This window comes from Saimiri boliviensis, chromosome 8, assembly GCF_048565385.1.
Source record: "Saimiri boliviensis isolate mSaiBol1 chromosome 8, mSaiBol1.pri, whole genome shotgun sequence".
In the NCBI taxonomy this organism is placed as follows: Eukaryota; Metazoa; Chordata; class Mammalia; order Primates; family Cebidae; genus Saimiri; species Saimiri boliviensis.
Window position 1 is genome coordinate 33,687,004 of NC_133456.1, and position 19,610 is coordinate 33,706,613.

Sequence of the window (19,610 nt, forward strand, 5' to 3'; positions counted from 1 at the left end):
GTTAAAAAAGTGGCAACTATTCATTTGAGGGAGGGTTCTGAACACCTGGCAGAGTAAACACACTTTCCATATTTATTTCTTAAAGGATAATGAGAGTGAGAGCTGCAGTTGCTCTTCCCAAAGTCTTCCTAATAAGAAGGCATGGACATTTACGTTCCTGAATTTCTTTTACTGTCCCAAGAAGGGACAATAAACTCAGTAATTTGGGGGAGTTTGTGTCAATAATTCCCATTAGGAAATTAGCTTAAATCAGGAAGTTACATAAAAAGATTACAGGTTAAGATACAAATGATTGGAGTATTGTCAATGCATCTAGTTCACCACCCACCCAATTACTTGTATTTGTATCAGTTATTCCTTTAGATTGAAAAAAAATTTGGATCAGCAAGTAATAAAACATAAAATATTTAGATTATCTTCACACATCAGTCATGGGGTATTGTATCATGATAGTGGTTGGGCACAAAATGGTACCTACATTAATTCAGTGACAAGAAGTTATTAATATCTTGACTAGTAGAAGAGAGTACTCACTGGGACAAACATAAAAAGTAGCAGATGTAAAAGGTGGTGAGGAAAGGATGCATACACACTGTTAAATACATCCCTCCAAAGGCAATTATCCTACTCCCAAAAGTTTTCTCAGAACTCAACTTCTTTCCGTACTGCACCTTCTCTTTTGGTCTTGAATTTCCATGTTTTGTTTGGGCTTCCTAAGAAGTAAGATCTACTTCACAAGTGGAACTGGCTTAACCTTCTATGGGGTCTGCAGGGGTCAGACTTCTCCATAAGAACTTGAAAAGCATGAGTTTCATAGCTTGCTTGAGGGATCAGGATGGGGACCCAAGGGAGGGGGGGAACTATAGCTACCACCTATATCTACCCTTACATCGCATTTAAGAACTACCTCATTTCTATTTAATAAAAGTGACAGATGTCAAATAATCAGAGCTTTCTCTGAATTCAAGACCAGAATTCCACATAAGAATTTTGACATGAACACAAAATTCACATGGAGTTCTTGTTGATGTACCGATCCCTAGGGTGCTACTGAATAATATGCTTCCAGTGGAAAGTCTTCAAGATCTATATTTTTAGGAAATGCTTCCATTACTGTGTATAATCTAGCACCTTTAGGAAACAGTAGACTAGTGAGCCTCTTCACTCTCCTTAACTTCCCCTCTGCCAGTTTTAACGTAAAACCAACGTAAGAAATAATCAGACTCCTCCATGTTTTTGACCAAGCTGGGAACAACCCTGAAATCTTGTGAGCAGTCTAACATATCTCAAGAACTTGCAGAAACCTTTAATATAAATGGCATTAAAAATGTGTGGTCAAAAATGTTAGTTATGAGGGACCTTTGAGAATAACTAGCTCTGGTGCTTCACGTTGCAGATGGGACCGCTCAGAGGCGTGAAATGTGCTATCTTGGGTCATGAATTTGGCAGGGGCAGAACTGGAAGTGAGCTCTCTGGACTGCATCCCATCACTCTTCCATGTGCTTATTTCACCCAACCCAGTATTTTTGGTCAGGGTCAATTCACTTTCCCCTTTGCACTGAAACGCTATTATGAGTAACCTCATAACAACCAGCAGCTGCTTTCTCTAAGCAGCATTTGAATGCAACACTGAATCCTGAGGAGAAAATAGTTGCAGAGTGGTTTCAAGTCTTTTCTATACTCTCTCCACCCACATATATTTACATCTTCTACATTCTTAAGTGAATTATAGTCAAATGCTTCATTACAAAGACTCAGCCAGGAGGACATGCCCTGGGGAGTTTATTCACAGACAAATGTATTATTCACAAGCCTGATCTGATCATACAAAATTTGCACTATAACCACACACCCTGAGGAAATTCCTTTCATAAACCTAAATGATTATATTTAAAAGAATGGTGTGGATGAAAAGAAAGAAAAGTGTATGAGCTAGAAGGGGTGGAGTTATTGCCGGTTGGTGTGCAGGAATCTCTCAAAGTAACCTATTCTGAGCCCCTCCCTAACCCCTTACCTCCTCTAAGACACCATCTCCCTCTCTTCATAGAGTCTTCTTTTGACAGTTTTGAAGGGAGGACGTAATGATGAATTAAGTAGCATTGGTGAATTACTTTAATGATGGTTTCTATGACAACAGAACAAATACTTTCTGCATACTTTGTGTTTTAAGCAAATAAGCATTAGGCAAATAATTTCTCTGAATAGTGAATATGGTAAAACACACACACACACACACACACACACACACATGCAAACAAAGCTTATAGTTATTTGGTTACCATCTCATATGAAAGAAGGTAAAAGTTCTATTTAGAGTGAAAGTCAAAAATTGCATAGCTTCAAAATTTTCAGCATTTCTTGACTTGAAGAATTTAACCTAAAGTTGTACCTTTAAGTTCTTTAGATCCAGACCTCCTTGAGTTCCTCCTGAAGTAGATTGTTACCTAACCCATAACATCTGGAGAGAACGTTTGATTTCTTGTTTCTTGCATTTCTTACCTCTGCAGGATTCCAATGGTCCCTGGCTCTAACTGGCCAGTTTAAACTGACAAGCCCACTGCATTAATTTTTGCATTGAGTATTGGTCAGCAGCAATGGATACTTCTGCTACTTCCAACTCCAGCTCTGCTGAGAGAAACCTATCTATTATTTAAAACCCTATTAGTAGTGGTAAGATTGCACTGCTGTCTCTTGCTATAGCTGCTGAGTGTTATCTAATTGGTTTTTATTACTTCGAAAACCCTGGGAGTGTGGAGCTCAAATGCACATTTGCTAACAGTTGTATTCTTTCCTCTTGTACTCATTGGAGATGCTTTTAGATGGTTTAGATTTTGTCAGCAGTAAAGAGGGAAAATATTTGAGATTATTTTGGAGAGTACCTGGAAAGGGACTACAGACCGAAAGATTAGTTTAGCTGTAACTGCTCTGGGACTCAGCTACATGAATGCCCATCACATGTGTGGCTTTTCCCATTATTATCTGAAGTGCAGAGACTTATGCTTGCTTCCAGAAATGTGACATTATCAATTTCTCTTGTGAGTGCTATTGTTCATTTTCTATAGCCTTGATCTTATTGGCATTTTGAGATCTCTATTACTATTTTTTTATTTAAATGGAGCAACTTAATGATGAGCTCTTACACTTAAACTTGCCATGTACAGAATATATTTTCCTTGTTTTTGTGAAGCTTGTCCTATACCTTAAGGCTTGACTTATGTATATTCCATTTGATGTCTCATTTAGTTCACCAGCTATTCCTTCTTGACTTTAAAACCAGGCTTCCATTGTTTACCTCCTCACTAAAATGGCTTTCTCTGAAATCATGTCCCGTACCTGTGTTCAGCTCTCATTTAAAAAAAAAATTCTTTACTTTGCCTTTAACAATATGTTCTTTAGTAATAATAACAAAACTTTTTGAACACTTAGTATGCACCAGATGCTGTTCTAACACTTAAAATGTGTACTTAAGTCACTGAAGTACTTAACTACCTCACTGATTTTTCATAATATCCCATCAGGTGGAGAATACTATGTTCTCCAATTTATGGGAAAGGACACTGAGACAAGAGGATGTGAACTCACTTGTCCCATGCTTCCTACTTACTGGGGGGGAGCTGAGGCTCCATTCTGGAGGATTTTAGAAGTTCATGCGTCTCTGCTTCCAGCGACACTCTGTGCTGCTGCTCAGAATTCTCTCTGCATTACCGTTGGTTATGTCCTTGCCTCCCACCTCTCAGACCAGACTCAACCGAACAAACATCAATCGAGTGCCTGATAGGGGCCAGGACACGGTCTCCTTCCGGGTCTCATCTTGTCCCCCTGCTCGTTAATTGCATTCAGAAGAGATAGATTGAAGTAAAAATCATGCAGTGGCTTTTAAGGTCTAGGGGCTTTTTTTCTGGATGGGGAGAAGAGCTGTGATGGAAGCACTGGGGAGCAGCTCCATCAGTCCTGCCCCATCTCCTAATCATTAATAATTTCATATGATCCTCTCAATGCACCAGTCTCATCACCATAAATTTTTCTGTTATTCCCTTTTCTTTGACCTCCAAATCTAATCAGTGACTAAACGTTACTAATCTCCCCCTTTAAAATTCATCTCCTCAGCCATAACTCTACCCTAGGTTCTAATCACTTCACCTCTGGATTGTAGCGTTGGCTTCTAACATACTTCTGGTCCATTCCAAACCAGTTATTCATGATCATAAGCTCTGGCCCCAAAAACACTTTTAATCATTGTCTGCAATCCAGGTCAGACACTAACTCCTCTCTCAAGTCTTCCCAGCCATTTCACAGTCTCTTACCCCCTCATGCTGCCCCTTTTGGAACCAGTGAAATAGAATTATTCACATGTTTATCACCTCGCTGCACTTTAAATTTCCTGTGGCCTGGACTGATATTCTTCTTTCTATACGTAGCATTCAGCAGTTTGTCTGGGACACTGTAACCAGTTCCATTAATGAGATATACAATTGAATGCGGAAACAAATGAACAGATGAATAAACCAATGAAAGAAAAAAATGCCGACTTGGCAGGAATTTTCAGTTGCCTACTTTACCAAGTTTAAACTTCTCAGCGTGGTCACAGAAGCCCGCTGTTCTGTCTCTTTTTCCATTGAGTCTGTTTCTAATACCTGTTGGCTTGTTCCTAGTTTGTCTAAGGAATATGGTTTTCTTCACAAAGAATTTTTTTCTTTTCTGTATTAACAGTTCAAGGCATCCCCTTCTCTTAGAACATCCTTTCATGTACATCACCATTTTCTTTCTGTAGAAAGTTTGCACCAATTATCTCCACTTCTGCCTCTCACCATTCCGTTCTTCACATGTAATTCCAGTAGACTGATGAGGATCTATTGTTTTCATGAGAGTTTTATGAAGCCAGGGTGTCCACCAGTGTTAGCGTGATGTCGTTTAGCATATTTGGCATCAGATGTCTAGTGACCGGGATTGCAGTTTCAGCTCTAATATCAGACCTGGCTGTGAGTCTCAGTATACTCATTTGATAAATGGAATTTAAAATGACTAGATACTTCATGCATTTTCTGTGATAATAAAGGAACCTCTCTATGTAAAAGATACTTAGCCAAATACCTTGAAAATAATTTTGTCCACTATAAAGTATTACATAAATGTTCTTTTAATGATTGTAACTGCCCTTTTAAGACCCAAGAGCAAAAGGCAAAGGAGCAAATGTTTCTTACATCATCATTGTATTAATTAACTCTATAGTTTTCATGTCTCTGAATACTCTTTCACGTATCTCAACTAAATTAAGCTTCCCAACAAGTAGCCCTTAGTTTATTAATAAAAATACTGTCTATGAAGTCACTTTATTATCTCTAAGCCTTACAATGATCCTGAATAATCAAAACCATCATCCCCCATTAACAGATGAATAAACTGAGGTTTAAACAAGGCAACCAGCTTTCACATGGTGACAGGACTAATCAGTTTGGAGTTGGGAAATTAATTTAAGGTTATCTCCTGCAGAAGTCCATACCCTGTTGATGGTACCAGGATGCCTCTGTCACTGTATTAGTTTTTTTTTGTGTGTGTGTGTGTGTTGCTATAATATCTGAGCTTGGGTAATTTATAAAGAGGTTTGATTGGCTCAAAGTTTTTCAAGCTGTACAAGCATGGCACCAACATCTGCTTAGCTTCTGATAAGAACCTCAAGAAGCTTACAGTCATGGCAGAGGTGAAGTGTAAGAACACGTGTCACATGGTGAGAGCAGGAGCAAGAGAGAGAGCAGGGGAGAAGTTCCAGACTTTTAAACAACCAAATCTCATGTGATAACTGAACAAAAATTCACTTATTTCCAAGGGGATGGGTCTAAACCATTCATGAGGGACCTGTTCCCATAATCTAATCAATGCCCACCACGCCCTACCTCCAGTATTGGGAATCACATTTCAACATGAGATTTGGAGGGGACAAACATCTAAGTTGCATCAGTGACAGAGGATTATTACTCATTATTACCAATAATCCCATTTTAGAGTAAATGCAGCGTCCCTGTAGGTAGCTCATATGATCTGAAAGGAGACAAAGGAATCACAGGCCAATCTGGGTGTCTCACATGGAGCATTGTCCTGTTGGGGTCAGCAGGTTGGCTTCTTGCCATCCAGGAATGATGCCTTTTATAATGAGGAAGTTAGAGAGATAATTATGGAAATTAATTCCTGAACTGCTGTGGCCTGTGAACTCTACCAAGCAGAACTTTGAATATCAAGGGCAGTGCTGCAGTGCAGATCAGAAATGAGAAAACCTTACTTTAGCAGTCCTAGGGAGTGAACTGAACTGTTTTTATACCATCCCAAATTGTGTTATTTAACGTGTGTGTGATTGCATGCATCTTAGCATTCCTGTCACCTGGTGCATACAGATGGTCCATTAACCAATTAACTTATTGGACTAAATAGGCTAAATCAAACTAGATGACATCAACTTGCTCTACAAGGATAGAAATAAATTAAGTGTGTTTTAAATGCCAGTGAGAGTGATTGGATGATAAAAAGAAAGAAGAGATGGAAAGAAAAAACAAAATGCATTCCTAATCTACTCATGTCTTCCCACTCCCAGAAAATGCCTAAGCTATTTTTGCAGATAGTTTAGAAAATACCCCAGCTTGCAAAAGATTGTCAGCCCCATATCACATGTTATACTAAGTCAATGTCGAGCTCAAGACATGAAGAAATTCAAGCTCAGTGCTGAGAAATGCATTTTCTAGGTTTTTAAATATTTTTGGCCATAATCTGATTTAATTTCAACCAATCCAGTTTCTTTCCAGCCCTATGGTTCAGCTGACATAAAGAGCAGTAAGCATATTCCAAATATGGATTCTGAGAAGTCACTTCAGAGACTTTCTTCCTGGAATTCTTTGTGATTCAGGGGAAATGTCCAAAAACAATATCCACATAACACTAAAAATGGAAGAAGAAAGAACCACGTACTTCTGTTTTCTAATACTGCCAAGGTGCACACCTCCTATAATTTTCAGAGACCCACACTATAATTCACTCTCTGTCCAATGATCTGCCTCTTTTCTCTCTCTCATTAGATTTAATTCAGTAATCACACCCTACAAGCCATTCAAGCAGAAATACCCTTGCTGATTGCAACTTTCACCAGCTAGTCCATGAATATTGCTGTAATGTGTATATACGTATGTGTATGTGTGTGTCTGCCTGTGAGTAAAAGAGAAGCTATTGCCTTCATCAGCAGCTGCCTTCTCTCTCTCTCTTTAGTTTGCTCCATTTATTCCTCCTTTCCCTTTTCGTATACATGGGAGATGTAATTCTGTTTCTCCACTGCCACTACCAGTAGATGAATCCTCCTTCCTTACTAGTCACCACTTAGTATGAAATTATGTTTCCTCTTTTCCTTTGTTCACTTATTTCTGTGTTTTTAATTACTTGTCCTTGAACTAAACATAGACCATCTTCCCTTGAATGCTTTGGTGACCCTGTTGTGGTTTTCAACTGAGATTTTACCCTAAGCCTTTTCCCCTGGCTTCTTAATGTCTGTATATGCTTGTTTCTTTTTTTGTTTGTTTTTCCTTTTCTTTTCTTTTCTTTTCTTTTCTTTTTATTGCATTTTAGGTTTGGGGGTACATGTGAAGAACATGCAAGATTGTTGCATAGGTGCACACATGGCAGTGTGGTTTGCTGCCTTCCTTCCCCTCACCTGTATCTGTCATTTCTCCCCATGCTATCTCATCCACATTCCATTTTGAATTTTTTACTTATTCCTCAATTTGTTTTCTGTATGTGATTATTGCTTATTTATACCCAAGTGAACTTGTGAACATGATTTCTTTTTGCTTTCCTTACCTCATGTGTGGCATGTATATGTCAATTCCCATTTCCTATGGGAGAGGTACAAGGAGTAGCAGTTGCCGAATGGTATGAGCTTTTTAGTTTAGAAGATGTATCTGTATCTCTCCACTGCTTTGTTTCATATCTTTATGCATGAGCAGCATTACTCAAACTGAACTAAAGCTTACCAGCCTAAAGCTGCATGATGTACATCTCATTAAAAGAAATGGTTTGGGTTCCCAAATGAATATGCAGCATTGATTTGTATGGTGGAGAAGTTAAAGGGTCTACAGAGGCTGATTTTGTATTTTTAATAATTTTCCTTTATGCGAGAGCTTAAAGAATTGTTGATTTACATTCTAAAGGATCAAATAGAAGCCGTAGCATTCTGCGCCTTTTTATTGAGCAATGAGATGAAAGATTCTCAATGCATGTTGTGAGGGAAGAGCAAATAAGCCACAAAACTCAAAGTGGTGGCAATGTCATGTGGGTCAAGGGCAGTACCACTCATTCGACCCCCTTTTGCTTTGTACTTCGTGATCTGGCTCTTGTGTGTAGCCTCCAGCTCTGGTCATATCATTTCCTGTTTTCTCCTTTAAACATTCAATTAATGTGTTCTCTTTCGGTAGTTAGAACCGATAACAAAACATGGTGAGAGAGAAGACAGAGCAATGGGAGAGGGAAAATGTGTTTTTCCAAACATAGTATGCTGGGATGCTCTTGTCACACCTGTTCTGTTAGTAAGTTTTATTTATTTGCACAAATTTGGGTTGGCATATACGTTTATCTTGCATTTATTTATATATATTTATATGTATTACATATCGTGTGCATATTTTATATATATAAATGAGGGATAAGCAAATGGAGAGATAAGAATAAGCATATGACAATAAACACAGATCACTTCTCCTTTATTCATTTATTTTAAATAGACAGATAGAATTAATGTTTTTATTGTATACAGCATGATGTATATATATACATTGTATATACATTGTGAAATGGCTACATTTAGCTAATTCACATGGATGTTAACTTACATCATCATCATTTTTGTGACTTCTGCTTAATATCCTCTGTTTTAGTATTTTTCAAGAATGTATCACAATTCTGTACAACCTACCTCTTGATGAATCATTTCCTCTTAATGGAATAAATTAATTACATGAATACAAAACCTGTACTATCAAATATCCCTCAAAAATATTGAGATGAGAAACATACTTTTGTCACTTCTGTATCACTTTTTAGGAAATGAAACTTAAAAAAATAAGAGTGAGGGAAAGGGAGCTAATATTTTTGAAGCATCTACTATGTAATTCAAACAGAGTTGGCTGCATTCATATAGAATAGTTAATTTAATCCTCTCAATAGCTCTAAAAATAAATGGTTCTAGCCCTGCTTTTATAGCTACTAAAATTGGGACTCATATAAATTAAGTCCTTTAAGCTGTAAAGGTCCATCACACTAGTAAATGAGAAGAGCATACTTGATTTTAGATGAATTGACTTTTAAAACATATCTCTTTTTTTCTCTAATCGTTTGAAGAAACTTTTTTTTCTATCTACGAATAAGTGCCTTTTATATTGATTGTCTTATACTATCTGTGGGTAAGAATAATATATGTGATCCTTTGTTTTCTCAACCTAGAAAATTAATGTAAAACTAATGTAAAATTCTGCTTGTCCAAAACACTGTTTGCAGAAGTACAGAGCAGTTTCTGGGTTGTGGACCCTACCTAATTACCTGAGATTGATTAACAATATTGTGAATTCCCCACAGACACAAGGAGAAGGTGCCCTATGCTAGGTCTCATATTAATACTACTCTGTCTGACCCTTCCATAGACTTAGTACTCCTCATAGATGAAACCAACATCTTAAAGGGATGCCCACCCGGCACCTAACATCCTTCTTCTAGACTATCACCTGTGCATCCCAGAATTCCCTGCCCTAGAAAGTCCCAGTCGCATTTTTCCTAGGTCTGTATTGGCCACTTGCGTGTACTCACCAAGACTGGCCAAGGAAAGCTTGCATGGTCACAGACCATGGACATGACAGCAAGGGGCCTCACAAATGTTTGCAATGTGGAACTGAGGCTGGGACAGATTGAGGAGAGAAATCCCTGGGCACTCAGAGGCAACTCGTTCATTTCTACCTTCTTCATAAACAGAACTTCAAGGAGTTGAAGATTCTAAATTTATACTCAGTCTTCTAGGAGGATGGAATGATATTATTTTAAAAAGTGATACATAGGGTTCCCCTTGTAATATTTCTATGGGCCTCATATATAACAAAAACAGTCCTGAATAGCATACCACTCTGATTATATTTTACTAAGGATAAAAGATCTCATCCTGGTACTTTCAACTTTTATTATAATTTTAAACAATATATTATGAGGCTTGTTTCTGCATCTCTTGTGTATTATAATTGTTTATTATAATTTTAAACAATTTGTTATGATGCTTGTTACTTCCTTGGGGAACAGGAAAGCACAAGTAGCTTTTTGGTTCTGACCTCTTGGAAGCAGGATCCCCTGAACACGGGGATCCTCACACACATGCGCCCACACTGCCAGGCATAGCAGGTAGCTCAGATCCTCCTCCTGGATTCCATAACTATGTGACTGCTTAGGATTGGACATCTTAGCTTCTTTCTTTGTTGATGACCTTTTAGAATTGTGAAAATTAAATAAAATGAATGCAAAATTGTAAATATAATGTTTGGCCCAAGAACACATTGTCTCTCAATAAAGGGTAATAGATACCCAATAAATGGTAACATTCCCATGTCCCCTCCCTTCTGCCAAACCAACACTTTTACATTAGCTAGGAAACATGACTATTTCATACTGGGGTCAGTTGATACATTTCTCCCAATCTCTCTCCAAGTTCCTTTAGTGCACACATTTACCACTCTCTACCATGTAATAAACAGAAGATGCTAATAAGGCATTAGATGCCTTTTTATCAGGTGCCGCACCAATCGCCCTAAACACCCAGCTCCACTCAAGAGCTCTAGTCCATCCTGCGTTTTCCCGTCTTCATCCTTTGTTTCACTGTTTAGTTCTCACCCCCAGCCCCCATGTACTCACTTTCCCCGAAGTGCAGTCGCTTCATCTCTGTCAGGGAGCTTTTAGTTGGATGAATGTAAAACATTTAATCAAGAGACCTGTACTGAGTTGGTACAAAATGTCACAGCCTATTTGCTTAAAAAAAATAAAAATAAAGTCATCTGCTCTGTTTATCTCTAGCTTTCCACAGACAATGGCAGTTGCTGATTTTAATCTATTGCAATGAAGTGTGGCTTAGCCTGAAACCCCCTGCTTTCCTCATGCGTGAATGCAGAACTGAATCCTGAGAGAGCAGCTTTGCCCATTGCTTGAACTAAAGGTGCAGGAGCTTATCTTCCCATAGAGATTTTTCCATTTCTCTTTCTCTGCTTCTCATGCTCTTAGCATATAGAGGGAAACTTAGATTTGGAATTGCGGCTCTTCTTTTTTCTGCATTACATCAGCATGCAGTGTCTGATACATATACTTGGGTACATTTCAGATTTAAATATGCAATACTTTTGTACAGGATAAGATGGAAAGAAAAGAATGCCCTATGCTTCTGGCTGTGTTTTGAAATTAAGATTGATGGAAGGAGTGTATATTTAGAGGCAAGTATTCTGACAATGCTATTATTAGGGGCATTTCTCTGTTGATTTCATAAGAAGCCTCTGCATTAACAAAACTTTTAGTATTGAGATAGCTTAATGAGGTGCTAATGAGAGAAGAAGAACTGAGCGCTCTATTTAGTCCCTCACACTGCATTGTTTATGAGGGGTTGCTTTTCTTTGCATATTTCTATATGAGCAAAATAATTGCAGTACCTTTTATCCCATTTCACCTATCACCTGGCCAACCTATTTTCAGCCTAAACACACACACACACACACACACACACACACACACACACACACTTCTAGTTGGTACAGAGTCGACTAGAATTGGATTATATAAAATAGTAGGAAGCTGATTCCCTCATCTCTATTCATTTCTCCTAGCATTAACTGCTGACTTATTGACAATGTATTTGTGCTCAGCTTGAGTCAGTCACATATCTCATTCAGAACCGACAGGTTACAATCTACCTATTGGCATCCTGCTGGTATCATATGTGACACACTTGTGATAGCTGCTGCAAGCTGGACATGTTCAAGATGCACGTCTTTGGGAAGGTATTTACCAAAGAGTGTTAAACAACTTTACACTTACGAAGCAGGGCTTGCCTTAAGCCCAGAAGAAGAAAGAATTTTGAGTGATATAAACAGCCCTGACAGCACCTTTGCACACAAAGAACAAGGCAGTAACAAAAAATAGGTGCACAGCCCATCAAATAAAACTCAGTTATATAATAAAAAATACACTATTAGTACTTTGCACAATAGAAAACTTTAATACAAATATGACTTAAAGATATGTTGATTCAAGCCAATCATTCAAATGTGTTTCCTGGGTAACTAAATAAAATTCAGTAAGTATGTATTGAGTATCTACTATGTTTTACTGGGAACTTATTTTGTGCTTGGATCTGTGTGATATGCTACCAAATACACTGGGGTAACATTTTAGGTAAGCTGGGGCGTTTTTTACAAAAACAAACTATGGTAATTCCTTAGGTTGGTATGATTATGGTTTATGAAACACTTTCACTTCCATTGTTTCAAGAATAACTGTACTAAGGAGCCATGCAAGTACTTCAGTGCCTCAGAGGGAGCAATCCCATTCAGTGTGGAAGTATAGAGGCTGTTAGGAAGAAGTTGGCAGTCAAGCTTGGCCCACACTTAAGAAACTGGAGTAAATGGATGATGAAAATCACTTCCTCTGGTGGACTTGGAATCTGTGTTTTATAGGAATCAGTAATAATAGAAAAGCGATTAAGATGAAGAAAATTCTGGGTCATTTTCTGAAAGGAGTCTCTAGTTTTATTTAGCTGGAATTTTGATCATGCTGCTTTCAATTCTATGTCATGTAGGGTCTTAAGTGTCAGGTAAAGTAATTAGGATGTAATTGAAAGTAGTGAGTGGCTAATGATGGTTTTTAAGCATAGAATAATAAGATGATAGCTGTATTTTAAGAAGATTAACTGTCAGCAGTGTGTAAGAAGACTGGGTATTTCAGGTAAGGGGCAACATGTGTCTCAATTATAGTGATACTAGTGTGGAAAGAATTCTGTTTTATAGATCAGTTCCACTGGCTATCCTGTCACACCAAATGTGACAATGTAGGGAAAGGAAAGCATCCAAGAAGAATAGGAGCTGTACAGTTTAGAATTGAGGACTGAAACAAGGGCAAATTCTTGAATAGCAAGAGATATTTAGAGAACATGCAGAGAGGAAGGAGTAAATAGCTTGTGGTGTTTGATGAATGAATGTTGCACCCAGCTAAATTTTACAAAAGGCATAAGGAATTATGGATGGAGGTGATCTAGAGTTGGTATGCTGATACAGTCTTCATGCCTAGATTCAGAGAAATAATACTTAAATAGGAAAATTGATGACATCACTAAGGAAAAGACTACATACAGTGAAAAATAGGGGTATATGACATACATTAAAGGGCGCATATATTTGGAAAGTAAATAAACATGAGGCATTGGTGAAACAGTCACATGGAAGGCAATTATCAAGAGAAAAAAGTCACTTCAAAGGTAAAGCACGTAAAAAATACTAAAGAAAGAATGGGAACCCTCCCCCCACAAGTAATTGGACTGGATTTTAAGGAGCTTTTTGGAGACTTTCAGGTCAGCAGTATTAGAACAAGTGGAGAATTCAGTCATGTAAGCGATAAGGAATAAACAATGAAAGAAAGTGGAGGAAGTGTTTGTAGAGTATGCATTTAAGAGCCCCAAGATAAAGGAATTGAGACAGGAGTAATTTCATGAGGTTGAGCCAACAGGAGTTCTGTGTGTGTGTGTGTGTGTGTGTGTGTGTGTGTGTGTGTGTGTGTGTATGTATTTTTTGGTTGCTTGTTTTATCTGTTTTGAAAGTGGGGGAAGGGGAGAGAGGGAGCGAGAGAGAGAAATTTTGATGAATCAAGATTCCTTAGGAAACCAAAGAGTTACATTTAACGTTCTCAGGGAGGGTATTCGTCAAATCTGAAAAGAAAACAGGATTTTCTTTTTCATTCATCAGTAAAGAGAAGTAGATTGTTGTAGATTAAAGAAGAATGTAGAGGTAGAAAGAAAATTTATTGTTCCTTTTTTTCAGAAGAGCTTTTGATCTAGGAGAAAGACCATGAAGACCGCAGTTCCCTACAGAGAAGGGGGTAATACGGAAGGAAAATGGAGAAAGAGGACACAAGAGCTGTATGCATAGCTTTCCTAGTCTTTGATTTTGCTTAGAGTGTTCAATGCTCAACATTTTGTCAGACCTATTGTTCTTAATTCAGCCAGGGAGACCAATGGCCAAATCATTGCCAACAATCAACATAGCAGAATTGTCTCTGCCCATTTCAATTGCCATAGCCTCAGACTCCCAGAGGTACCTTCCCTTCACTCCAACTTTGAAAAATATAGTTACTAGTAAAAGTAAACAAACTTTTATCTTTTATTTTAAACATGGAATAAACTTATCCACTCTATACAAATTTTAAATTACATAAATGCTTACTTAGAAGGGGAAAAGCGAGAGAAAAAGATGAGAGGGACTTAGCGGGAGGATCTGAAGCAGAAGGGAGGTAAAGTGGAGACCATTCCTTCAATCTCAGTGAAATATATATATATATATATATATATATTGGCAGAGAGGCTGATGTTTTATAGCTATTGAGTTTTAAGCTAATTGGAATAGGAATTTTCTCTACTTCTGCCTTAAGTAGAAATGAAAATTGTTGATGGCAAGAATGTCTATGTCTTGTAGAAATTTTAGTTGCAAATGTACACCATCAAAATAAAGCTAGTTTTGACATTTCTGAGGAAAGCTGATATATTAGTCAGTGTTCACTGGAGGAACAGAACCAAAGGAAATATATAGGTCTATAACAAGGAATGTGTTATGGGAATTGGCTCACACGATTCTGGAGGCTGAGAAATCCCACGATATGCCGTCTGCAAGCTGGAGAAACAGGGAAGCCAGGATGTGATTCAGTCTGAGTAGGAAGACCTGAGAACCAGAGGAGCCTGTGGTATAACTCGCATTCTGAGGCCCAAGGCCGGAAAACCAGGAGGGCAGCTAGTGTATGTCTCAGAGTCCAGAGGACTGGAAACTTGGAGTTCTGATGTCTTAGGAAAGGAGAGAGGAGATGTCCCAGCTCCAGCAGAGGGAGCAAATTTTCCCTTCCTCAGCCTTTTTATTCTGTCTGGGCCCTCAAGGGAGTGGATCTGAATGATGCCTACCCATCTGAGGACAGGTCTTGTTTATGCAGCCTGCTGATTCAAATGCTAATCTCTTCTGGAAATGCTCTCAAAGACACGCCCAGAAATAAATAATCGTTTGCCAGCTATCTGGGCATCTCTTAGCCCAGTCATGTTGACACAAAATTAACCTTCACAGCTGTAGAGAGCAACATTGATTTATTATAGCCAGAATGGTCTCAGAAAGTGTGACTAATTAATCCTGCAGTTAATGTTAGGAGCTGCTCTTCATAAATATTAGTTACCTTACCAGCACCTCATCCAGACCTGTCCAAGTAGCCTTTCTCTGATTACTTGTTCTAAAGATAGCCTTCTCAAAGATGCAGGTATACCATTTAATCTCTAGGTTAAATAGATAGAATTCAGTTAACATTTGAGTAATGAATTCAATTCAAGAAAACACTAAGCAGTAAATTCCACTGAAATTCTGGGGAAAGTTTGGACATTTCCACCCCAGAGAAGATTAGATTCCACTTGCCAAATGGACATGAGTGTGAGGATATCATAATCAGCCAAGTTCTAAACAAGAAAAGTACTTGGTCTTCGATTTAGACCTTTAAAAATTTTATATATACATTTCTCCCCCTCAGCAATCCTTTCTTCAAAACAAGGAGAAGTTTTTTAAAGATACTGCATTCCGGGCCTACTTAACTATCTTATCATAGCACTAATTGCTATGTACCGTAATGTAGCAGCTGAATTTGTTGTTCCCTTCAACTCTGCAGGAAATGTGCAAGTCTGTAAAATAGCTGATGTCTTCAATAATCCTCCACATTCTGGCTAGCACTCAAGTGGACTGGAGAGACCTCCTGGGGCAGGCCTATGTTTCAGTAGTATCCCTTTTTCTCTTTTTTGTTTTCCAGCCAGTTATCAGGAATGAGGGCTTGTGTGTTAGTTAGTTGTTTTATGGACATCTATTGATAGGTCTCGCTGTTGAGGGCTCACAGAATAATCTCATCTTGGTATTACAACCTCCCACTTCCTGATAACTTTTGTTTTTTAAACAATTTGCTTTAAAATTGATTCAACTCTTTATGATTAAGGCCACATTGGCCTTTTATTGGCAGCTGCCCTAGGAATCCAAGAATTGGCTCAAGTAACCACTTGCTAGATAGGGATAAATTAGTCCCCTGAGTTGACGTGGGAATCTCAAAAGAAATTTATGAGTTTGATGTGAGACCAAGAGAACTTACCAACTCGATTAAAATTGTCCTATGATTAGCCTTCCCATAGCCCTCTGACTGGCCAAGTCCCAGAAAGGTCAAGCAGCCTCCAAGGAGCATTTAATACATATTTCAGTTCCAAGATAATATGCTTTTTGGGAAAAGGGAAAATTGCAAACCAGAGGCGATAAATATAGCATTTCTATTCTCTTTAGTGTCTTGGAATCCTCAACAAAATTTTGCCTTATTTTGGCAGAATAGAGAAAACTTATGAGCCAAGCTGGCTATGGACAGCTGTCTGTGTACCATGATTCAATAGAAGGCTGGGCTGGGGCTCTGCCTCTAAAGTTACAATATTCGCCTTCTTACTATAGCATTATCTTTCTATTGGGTTTGGCTAATACACTCAAATTGAGAACACAACTTCACAGGCAGAACGCAGCACACAGAAGCGGTGTCCCCTGATGGCAAAAAAACTTATAACGTAAGATATGTGCTTGACAGAAAGATTGTTGGCGGATTTCTAAGCCCTTAATGTCATACATTTTATTTTATGAATTCAATATCAAATACTATGTTTGGGTTATGGATTGCATAAAGCCCTGAACCTTCAGTAAGTGTGGTGTCTTATAGCTGAACATGGCAAAGCTCAAAGTAGAGATAGATAATAAAAGACTTTTGCCATTTCAAAAAGTAGTTTAAGAAATTGTGCATTGATAAAGTATGATGAAGAAGGAGTATTTTGTGTTTGTTCAAATGATGTAGGAATAGAAGTATCTTTTTAAAGGTAATTTGCATAGAAAACATACTCAAATACCCTAACAGGGCCTTCAAAAGTAATTTTCATTAATGCTAATGAAAATAAGATTTTCTTTTTGACTATTTTTTTTATTGAAACTCTTACTTTAAAAAGTCTTTAGAAAACTAACTAGGCAAAATTTAAGTTGGGATATCACTTAAAGAATAAAGTTTACGTTTTGATTAACCAAAATAACTAGAGTCTATCAGTTTTACTCTATTAAGTTTTATCATTTCATAAAGAAGAAATTGCTTGAACAAGAAATTTATTCTTTTTTGGCTTCCATTATAAGTTATTATTAATGTCATAATGGTTTTTTGTTTATTTTTTTTTATTGTACTTTAGGTTCTGGGGTATATGTGCAGATCATGCAGAATTGTTGCATAGGTACACACATGGCAATGTGGTTTGCTGCCTCCATCCCTCCGTCACCTACATCTGGCATTTCTCCCCATGTTTTGAATGTTACACATATACATTATTTTTCTGCCTCATGACAAATTTTATAAAAGTTAATTAATTTCAATAAAATTTGATAGAGTCCTAAGACATGGAGGTTTAACTTTATACATTTATATTTCATTCTGCCTCAAAATCATGTTGAATGATTTCACTTTGAATCAAAAACATGTTCAGTTTTTTAAATTAAATCTCTTACATTTTAAGTTGTGACACAACATTTGGAATATACAGACAATATTACATCCATGAAAAAATACATGCTTCATTCCAACTAAATAACTTAATGGTTTTGTGAGGCCATTCATTGGAAACTTGAGGATAGGAATTTCTGCAAGTATTAATGAAGAAATGCTGAGTTACATACAGTGTTTCTGGAAGTCATCTGTGAAGATAATATGTAAGCTTAATAATTCTAAATATTTGAGAGCGTAAGTGCATCTCATTTTAGTTTTTAAACTCCATAGCCACCAACCATTAGTTATAGAAAGACTGTGTAGTTCAACGCAAGATTTCAAAGACCCCTAACAGGAGGGAAAATTGCATAATTCACTTGTATGTCCCTATCTATCCCTTTTCTTTTTTTTTTTTTTTTTTTTTTTTTTGAGACGGAGTTTCACTCTTGTTACCCAGGCTGGAGTGCAATGGCGCGATCTCGGCTCACCGCAACCTCCGCCTCCTGGGTTCAGGCAATTCTCCTGCCTCAGCCTCCTGAGTAGCTGGGATTACAGGCACGCGCCACCATGCCCAGCTAATTTTTTTTTGTATTTTTAGTAGAGACGGGTTTTCACCATGTTGACCAGGCTGGTCTCGATCTCTCGACCTCGTGATCCACCCGCCTCGGCCTCCCAAAGTGCTGGGATTACAGGCTTGAGCCACCGCGCCCGGCTATCTATCCCTTTTCTAAATAAAAACAGTGTACTACCTGGCCCAGGGTCTTTGACTCCATAGCATTGTGGGAAGCAGGCACTATGCTGAATTCTAACACCATCTGTATGACCTAAATCCTAAGAGAGATATTGTTTCTGCTGCCAAGGCCAGAATCAACCTCAGCTGCCAAATGCTAGACTGAAAGAAGAATGTAAACAGCTTGATGGAGGGGAGGATCCTGGTGCACCTGTGGTTTTGACAGCTTTTGCTGCTGCTTGAGGAGAAAACAGGTTGCCATTTGTTCTTCAAGAGCACTTCTGGCATCCAGGTATTATGCAGGCATGCACTGCCAGCTGTGAAAGATGCGACTTCCTTGTCACTTCAGAGAATGATGCTTCTACAGAAGATCTCTTTTGCTATTTCATTCAGGGAGCTTGGGAGAGGAAGATAAAAAGAATCAAATGCAAAGCACAGATCATTAGAAGGGCAGAGGTCTGAAGTTAGACAACTCGTGTCAGATTCGTACTCTTAAACTTGAGAATGGTACAGTAAATAAGAGTGACTTAATTGTAGTAACTTTAAAAAGATACTAGTCCTCTAATGGATGGGTTAAAAAAAACAAAAACAAAGAATAGCAAGTAAATGCACATATACCTAATTTGACTGCCTGTGTTTTTATACATCCAATGTTCTGTTCCAGTCACGAAGAAAAGATAACCTGTTTATGTCAAGACATCACAAAAGAAAAAAAAATAGAATGCTAAATCATTGGATCAATTTCTTAATTGAAAGTGTTTAACTGAAATATATATACTTCACAGATAATCTGACAATGTTGCATATACTGTTTATCTTATGCTTACATTAAATACATATATACTCTAAGGAAGATTTCAAAAATGAAAAATTTTAAAACAACTTTCCTATCAATTATTAAACTTATTATAAAAGTTCAGTAGTTAAAATAATATGGTTTAATTGATATTATGAATCGGTAGAAGAGAGATCAAACTTAAGACTCAAGAGTATAAGAATGTCATGTATGATAAAAAGGACATATCAAATTAGTGCAAAAAGTGAATTCTATAAATTGTGT

The 19,610-nt window shown here is 37.7% G+C and overlaps 1 long non-coding RNA gene and 1 pseudogene across 1 annotated transcript in view; both read left to right on the forward strand.

Moving 5' to 3' along the window:
- Window positions 1-19,610, forward strand: part of LOC141585361 (uncharacterized) — a 381,268-nt gene that overhangs the window by 289,724 nt on the left and 71,934 nt on the right. Inside the window, exon 2 of the long non-coding RNA XR_012518778.1 lies at window positions 1-19,610. This exon is cut by the window's left edge and continues 22,743 nt beyond it; it is cut by the window's right edge and continues 71,934 nt beyond it. This is a non-coding gene — a long non-coding RNA (uncharacterized LOC141585361).
- LOC141585360 (actin, cytoplasmic 1-like) overlaps window positions 1-19,610 on the forward strand; it is a 451,127-nt pseudogene that overhangs the window by 96,043 nt on the left and 335,474 nt on the right.